The sequence below is a fragment of the Lactuca sativa genome, chromosome 9 (assembly GCF_002870075.4).
Source record: "Lactuca sativa cultivar Salinas chromosome 9, Lsat_Salinas_v11, whole genome shotgun sequence".
NCBI classification, from domain to species: Eukaryota; Viridiplantae; Streptophyta; class Magnoliopsida; order Asterales; family Asteraceae; genus Lactuca; species Lactuca sativa.
Window position 1 is genome coordinate 45,952,041 of NC_056631.2, and position 9,165 is coordinate 45,961,205.

Consider the following 9,165-nt stretch of genomic DNA (forward strand, 5'->3'; position numbering starts at 1 on the left):
TTTTAATGAAAAAATGCATACCACAGAGACCGTTTTTGTACTTTTGTCGTTTTTTAGTTTTGAAGTAATGAAATGTTATGTTTTTTATTAAAATTGAAGTTTTTATTTAAATTAAATTGTTAAATTTTTTTTTGACACCACACGTAGTGTGTGGCAAAGAAACCACAATTTTATGGTAAAAACTGACATGACAGAGCAAAAAGTGTGGTTTTAGTGACATCACTTTCTCTATCATAATATTAACCCTATAAAAACTTAGCAACCAACATATGATATGATTCTCTTTAAGGTTGACCAATAAAGCGTGTGAGAATACTTCAATTCAATTTACATCTAAGACGAAAGTGCAAAAATGGTCCCTATGATATGCATTTTTTTCTGGCTTTGGTCCAACTTCAATTTGTTTGGATCGGTGGTCCTTTTGACCACGTTTGTATGTGGTTTTGGTCACTAGAAAAAATAAAATGACTATTAACCATTTTATTTTTATTTTTATATTTTTAATATTTATTTTAATATTTTAATAATTAAAAAAAAGAGGCCCACACGTCCTCTCTTTCTTTTTCTTCTTCTTCTTCTTCTCTCTCTCTCTCTCTCTCTCTCTTTCTCTCTCTTCTCTCTCTCTCTCTCTCTCTCTCTCTCTCTCTCTATATATATATATATATATATATATATATATATATATATATATATCCCTCTCTCTATCTCACATTAAGAACAATCCCACCCACAACTCCTATCCGATGAACACCATCTTACCTACCACCGATTTTTATTGTCGGAAACATACAACTCCTTCTGTTCAATCTCTATTTGGAAACCTGCAACTCATTCTATTCAATCTTTCACTGGAAACCATAGATAAAGGTCAAATCAAATGAGAGATAAATAACCAAATTTGAATCAAAATAAAGCCTAAAATGCTTTTTTCTTCCTAACTTGTGTTCCCCCTTTGATTTGCAGGACCGCGTATGAAAGAAACCACCATCACTACTTTAACAGTAACCATTGCTACTGGTCTTAGGGATGCATATTTTCTTACAATGATCTCAAATCTAGAAACTGTCACCACCAACACGACCAAGAAATTTCCAAATATTGATCATGGAAACAAAGATAGGAGGGTTTTCGTAACATGAAGATTATCAATTGAATTTTTTCCGGAATCAAATGTGTAACATCCCATTTTCACAACAAATGTTTCATTTTTAATTAAGGTAAAACACAATTTTCATAAAAACACAAGTTAAGAAAACTCATTCATTCCAAAATACATTTGTTTAAAATCTGAGTAATATAATAAATATGAAATCTCCAATGTTGCTGATGAGTGTGTATAGTCATGTATTCGCCTTCCTACGATCACTAATATACCTGAAAAATATTTAATCCACATCTGTAATCCAAAGATTAGTGAGTTCCCCTAAAATATCACATACAACACAACATAATAATCAACTATAGGTTATCAGTAACCCTGAGACTATTAGCAGTCCTGAGGACTATGAGCAGTCCTAAATATCACATACAACACAACAATATAAGCAACTAAGTGTTATCAGCAACACTGAGACTATCAACAGTCCTATGGGCTCACAACATCCCTATGGGTTATCAGCAACCCTAAAGACTATCAACAATCTTGGAGTTATCAACAACTCAGATACACATATAACATTAATCAACAAATAAGACCCAACTGGTTTGGAATGCACACACTATGATATAGGTATATGCAATCATAGGTGAGATAGACGGTCGAATAGGTGACCCCACTCTAGATCTATAACCAAACAAGGAACATGGAAGAAAGGCTAGATCAAGAGTTATCAGGATATCCTACATGACTGCATGTAACATTTAGGGCACTCAACTAGACGATCACCGACCCCTTGGTACTCTAACCAGCATTCCATTACTCCTATACCCTAACATAAAAGGATTTAACAATAACCCCGAGCTATCAAACAACTCACATACACCATATGATATATGTAACACAGTGAGGAAACTCACATGAATCGAAGTCGCAAGGAACACAACAACACACTCACTCCCTGAACCGATCGCTCCCGCAAACCGACTAGCATCAAACAAAGACAAATCCTTAATTAATAACCCAATTCCTTCAACTTTGACCAAATGTCAAACTAGTCAAAAGTCAACGGTCAATGGTCAAAATAGTCAACATTCAACCCGGTCAACGCTCACTATGATGTGGAGACCTATTGGCCACGTCTTGGGAATCCCATGATAAGATAGTCGCGATGTAAAGTACCACCACATCGTGGAAATCCCTTTGCCATGTCGTGTGCACTGGTAGATTGCCTATTTCTTCATTAAGAGCTTAATCCTTTAAGCCACTCGGTTATACTTTCCATGAGTCTTTCTAACACCTAAATACATCATAAAAATCATTACTTTATGGACATGCATGTCCTTTCTAAACTAGGTCACTAATGAAAGAAATGAGCTCCAAAACTCTTGCTTAAGACCAAGGACTTCATAGACCATTAGATTTGCTAAAATGACACATTCTTCTTCTTTTTTAAGTTGCAATCCAAGGCTTAACACTTCAAGAACACCACAACCACACCGCGAATACTCAAAAGGGGCTAGGTTTTTCGAGACAAGGGGGTGGAGGCTGAATATAATGAACTAATCCTAAATTTAATGTCCTTAAATATGGAGAAACCATTGAAAATCGTGGGCTTGGGCTATATCAGCTACCACGTTGTGACGACCAACAAGACACGCATTTCTTGGAATTGCAATGCCACGCCGTGGCACTTTATTCTCCACATCGTGGAACAAGGTTTTTCCTAAAAACCTTACTTTTTCTCCATCAAGTCCTCAACTGATCTATTCTGGAAAAGGGGTGTTACAAGATGCGATTACTAAAAAGAAGAACATGAGCAAGAAATCTGGTTCTTCAATGCCTACAACAAAGTAAAATCCTCTCCTCTTCGTGGACCTTTGTTCTTAACCTTCACACCTTCACACGTCTATTGGTAGCTGCTTGTTCCAAACCACACCCACCCCTCCTCCCGGTAAAACACCACCTCCGGTCACCACCATCATCTGATCTTGAAACAAGAACTCCAAATATACATATTCCAAATATGTATATGATAAAGGAAAAACGAAGCAATCAATAAACATAACCAATTCTATAAAGTAATATATATGTATAAATTTACCCTAGGATCGGGTTCCATAGCTTCACGGTCTCGTCGAGGATGGGGGCTAATCAGGAATGCAGACGGCTTGCCTTATTTTTTTTTGTTAGGGATGGAGATGTGCCTTTTAGGGGTGGCTATTGGGAACAACAGTGAAACATAAAAATGGAAAAGGGATGGGGAAGACGGTAGGTGGAGAGAGAGAGAGAGAGAGAGAGAGGATACATGGGCCTTTTTTATTTTTTTAATTATTAAAATACTAAAATATATAAAAAATAAAAATAAAAGGGTATAATAGTCATTTAATTTTCAAAGGGACCAAAACCACATACAAACATGGTCAGAAGGACCACCGATCCAAAAATTTGAGGTTTGGACCAAAACCCGAAAAAAAATGCATACCATATGGACCATTTTTGCATTTTTGTCCAAATTTAAATATCTAATGGATCCAATGTATTATTCTCAAATTGTGTTGTGCATTGATGCTTTGAGATAGATCTCCAACCAAGGAATTTCCCATCTCAAAATATGTAAGACGAGGTGATCACTTATCTTCATTCATTTTCATCTTAGCAACGGAAGACCTACATGTGGTTACAAAGACCACCGGGAAAAGACCTCTTTTTACGGTCTTGATCTTTCAGAAAACATACTAATGTTCTCTCATCTTATGTTTGTCGATGATGTCATGTTCACGAGGATGGCATGCCAATTTTCACTCAACATGAACCGTGTTGATTTACTCCATTTTGACACGGGGCGTGTTCGTACCTAAAAGAGCAAATATGGGACTTACCTGGAATTAGAACCCAATAGTTGAACAAATCAATGCCAGATGTGTATTCTATGCACTAGTTTTAAATTTAGAAATCGGATTCTATTTCAACTAGCTATCAAACACTAGGTAGTGTACCTAATCATGATATAATATTGTTGTGGCAAGAAAGGTGTTGGACACATGGAAATAATAGTGAATTAACATTAGAATTTGTGATTATAAGTTACAGTAAACAAAAGCAATAAGAGGGATTTTGATTATGAAATCTCAAGCTAACAAATAGCAATACTAACTAGATAAACCGATTGGAAACTAATCACTTCATGTACTTTGGTTTAGATTGGATTACATCTCAAAATCATGGTTAATTACTAAGTGCAATGGTTATTTATTCATTATTCACCGATTCCTAATATGGCTAATATCATGATCAGATTGCTAGTCCATTGATTATAACAGATTCAAGTGAACTAATATTACTAAAAATTAGTATTCGATTCATATTAAGCAAGATTTGCTCTTTTATTTAATCCTAATGGTTACTAAATCATGCATAGAATGATCATCTACTCATTCACACACATTTGCATTCATAATTTTATTTACCTAATCCTAGGTTATGATAAAACACTAATCATAATTACTAATGATCACGGACAACTAGGATTCAAATTAACAAAGTCAGAATGGTCATCTAAACTCTATTAATTCAACAATAAGCCATAAAGTCACAGTCTTTAACACATATGGATCTTCAATCGAACTTGACAAAATAAATTAAACAAGAATAAATAATCGAAATAGCAAATTAATCCATAATCATGATGATTCATCTAATTTAAATATAAATCAAGAAGGTTTAAAACCCTAATTAAGAAAGTAAAAACAATAGGAAAACAATCAGTGCACTACTCATGGTCAGAACAACAAACTGAATGATTTCTGTCATGAATTAACTATCAAATCGTCAGGTGTTCACTCTATATCAGTTTAAAGACCTTTCATCCGCCTTCTAGACCCTCAAAACAGCAACTACAAAGTTTCTTGTCACACATGTCAAAGTGGATTGTAAGATATCTTTTTAGGGTGAGTTTTCGTATCTATTTATAGATTTCAGCGGCATCGCGACATTGTAATGATTTTACCGCGTCGCAATAAGCGGGGTTCCGTATTGTACACAAACATGTAATATGGAAAAAATCTGAATTTTATATTTTTCGAAAGGACACGACGCGTCTTTTAATGGAGCACGGCGTGCCTCTCAAATAAATTCAAAGTTTTTCAGTTTGTCTGATCCAACTTCGTTTTCAACGTTTTACCTTCCTTTTCGCTCCAACAACATATTATATATGTAAAATAACAATTTAAAATTTTATAAGCACTTTTTTTCCAAATAATATCTACATATAACCTAAAATAATAATATAATGTCATAAATATATGTCCAAAATAGGAATTATCAAAATACTCCACACTAATCTTTTGATTGTCCCCGAGCAAAATTGATTTATATCATGATTTTCATTTCAATACCACCGTATCAAACCTTGCTAACCAACATCACACAAAATAACCCAATTTGAACCTACCAAGTATGTCTAGCCTCAATCTTAATTACTTGTCAAATTTTAAATACTCACAATCTTCATAAATGTTCTCCACCCATTTTGAACAATATTCATATATATATATATATATATATATATATATATATATATATATATATATATATATATATATATATATATATATATATATATATTCCTTCGAATATATCCTTTAAAAATCCCCTAACCTCAAGGTGTTTTTGCTAAGTTCCTAAGTATACATTAGAAAAAATAACATGGAATAAAAATTACAACTTTCCATGCAACATTGAAGCATTCAACATTAATAACTTTTTGGATCTTTCTAATATTTGATTTTTACATTTCTTCATGATTTCTTGATCTTCATACTTTATAAGCTTTTATTGACTGAATAACTTTTGAACACTCTTTTTTCACAACTTTTTCCAATTTTTTTTTCTTTTTTTCATACTCAGTTTTTTCACTCTACTAAAAACTAAAAAAACATATGTTTAAACTCGGAAACTTAAACTCAACCTTTACTGGCTGATGATATAGTCTAATATATAATGACTAAAATAAATTTTGAAGGGTATATTTCAATAAACAATGCAAAATGTATTATATTCCTCAAACTACACAAGTTTGCATTTTTTGCTCATAATTTCACTAGAACCAGGAAGCCACATATATACTATAACATATTAGTCTAACAAAACCTTAGAGTTCACATTAAATTATCCCATATCACACTAGCAAACGTAATTCTGAAACAATAATATCAAAACAAAACTATTAAATTTTCCTTAATTATTTTCTAATTGAGACCAATTTTTATCTTTTATCTTTCATGATTTTCATCTAGCATGTATTTTTCTTAATTTGATCACCTATCACACACTTATTTCATACAACTAGGCGTAACCTCGTGCGTTGCGCAAGAATGCATTTAAGTGGTTAAAATAATTATGGAAAAAAATAGAAATATGTTGAAATTTACGTTTTTAGTCATATTTTTGGCGTTAACCGAATTATCAAATAACATAAAAATTCGTCAACTTATATTTTGATACTATCTAATATAGTCCATACCTTATAAACTTTACTTTTACTTTTATAATATTCAATATATATTATAAGTTTTTGTATAACATTAATATAATCTACTTTTCTTGTGTCCGATAATATTTTTTTGGATAAAATAAGAAATAAGTTGTTTTGAATGAGCTATTAATAAACAATATTTAACTAATAAACTTTGTATTACACTATATATATTACACCAAAACATCAAATGTTTATATATGAACATTCAAATATTAAACATTGAAATTAAGAATGAATTTATACAAAATATATCATTATACATAATTGTCATCAAGAATTTTAAAATAAGTCGATTAGTAAATATGATATTTAATTATAATTAGATATTTTGCAAGACGTACGTTTGACTTTATGTTGGTGTGCCAAGAATCATCTTCCTTAATTTGAACCTAAAAAATTAAGGTGAAAAGAAATATAAAAATAGATATTACTAAACATTAATATAAATAATTAAAAAGGATATGTGGATCTCCTACCACCGGTTAAAGACAACATACATCTCTAGTGGTATCGATTTCTATGTGAAATTGAAGTAGTCATTCTATGTACACCTTGTTTTCTAATTACATAAACAAATATGAGTAACCAAACATAAAACTATTATCTTTATGTAGGGAAAATATTTTAGTTAACTATCAAATTAAATAATATAAGGTTAAGAGTTAGGAGTTTCAAAATATTAATATTTTTATTAATCAATCAATTAAGTAACACATGTTGAAATTTTTACAATCATTATTAAAAAAACATTTGAAATATTAGATTTTAAATGAATTTTGGTTGAAGTGTTTTGACCTCTATTATAATATATATATATATTTATATATATATATATATGTATATATATATATATATAGAGAGAGAGAGAGAGAGAGATGGAAAGTATAACATATGTATGAGTTTTAATTAATTATCTTTTTGAAACGGTACAATTAGAAAACAAAAAAAACATATTTAAAATATTTAATTAAATATTAAACCACAGTATACAACGACTGTATTACAATAACCTAAAAACGAAGAAAATATAAAAACGAAATATTCTAACAAACTTACAAATTAAAAACTCTAATATAATAGCATATCTCCAAAAGTGGTCATAAGACCTCAACCCACCACAAAAACCTTTAAGTTTGTTTTCTTTCTAAAATTTGTATATGATTTGTATGAATGTCTTCCCAAAAGATTGACATTTTTATAGTAAACTTTTCACTAAATGCTTATTAAATATAATATAAGTTATAAAACTTTTGAGTGTTAAATCATGATTAAGAAAACTTTTGATTTGCATTAGTTAAAAAAGGTGGTTTCAAATGAATGTGGTTTGAGGAAGTTAAAAAATGGGGTTTAAAATGCACGAGATTCAAGAAAAAATGCTAGCTTTATAAGTATATATGATATGATATGATATATGATGTCTTCATTGTATGCATAACACAATTAAAGCACATAAAAAGCTAAAAGGAGATAATGGAACAAACTCCCTTAGGGTAGTAGTGGCGTGATCAAATATGACTGTAGTGGGTTGCTTCAAAGTTTGTGTTGGAGTGATGTTGAATCTGAATTTGCCGAAAAACTAAAAATTAGATATGTTGTATGTTTCTACTCATGTTGGGACACGCTGTGCGGAATGAGTGGCGAAAACACCGTATAACAGACAACGTGTAAAATTTGGGAACAACGTCGGCGCGATGCGCCATATTGTGGGTGTGACACGCTTTCATAAGTTTCGGGATTCTAATCGCGAATAAATATATCATTGTGTTGCGCATAAACAAGTGACACGAGGCGAAAACTGAACAGTGAAATGTCTTGTGAATAAAAAATCAAGTCGAGTTGTGTCAGCCTAACACCCATCTTGTCTCTCATATATGTTCTTCCCTCTGGTAATGACTTTTTAATAAAGCCTCGATCCCGCTCTCGTGTGGGAAAGTGACCCCACCCTATGTGATGCAATGCCTCTCGTAAAATATCTGGAATGGCGAAATCACACTAGGTCCTAATCGTTGAAATTACCGTTAGCATCTGAAGGGAAAAAAAATTCTACAAAGATCTACAACATCAAAAAGCATCATCATGGAAAACAAAATTAAAAAATCTAAAAAATAACAATAAAAACACACTAAAGTAACAAAGATATTTATTTAGCAAACCAAAATACCTAAAAATGATATCACGATCACTCGTCTTCATCGAAATCATGCTATAATTGTTGATTAAATCTCTTACATGCATGGTTTGTGAAAACAAAACATTTATCCGCTCATGCACACATAAAAAACAAAGAAAATCAATTAGGTAAATTGACAAAAAGTGATTTCTCCAAAAGAAATAAGGAATCACGAAATCATGTGTTTAAGGACATGTCTAACACTTCTCGTAAATTGGTGGTGGAGTGTTAAAATAAAATATGAAGGTTTTTTGTCGCTATCAATTCAAGTCATTCATAAAATATAAATGAAAAAGCAATTGTTTGCTGGCAAAAAAAAATACTAGTTCCTTGGCTAAATATTTCTAAAATGGATGAAGA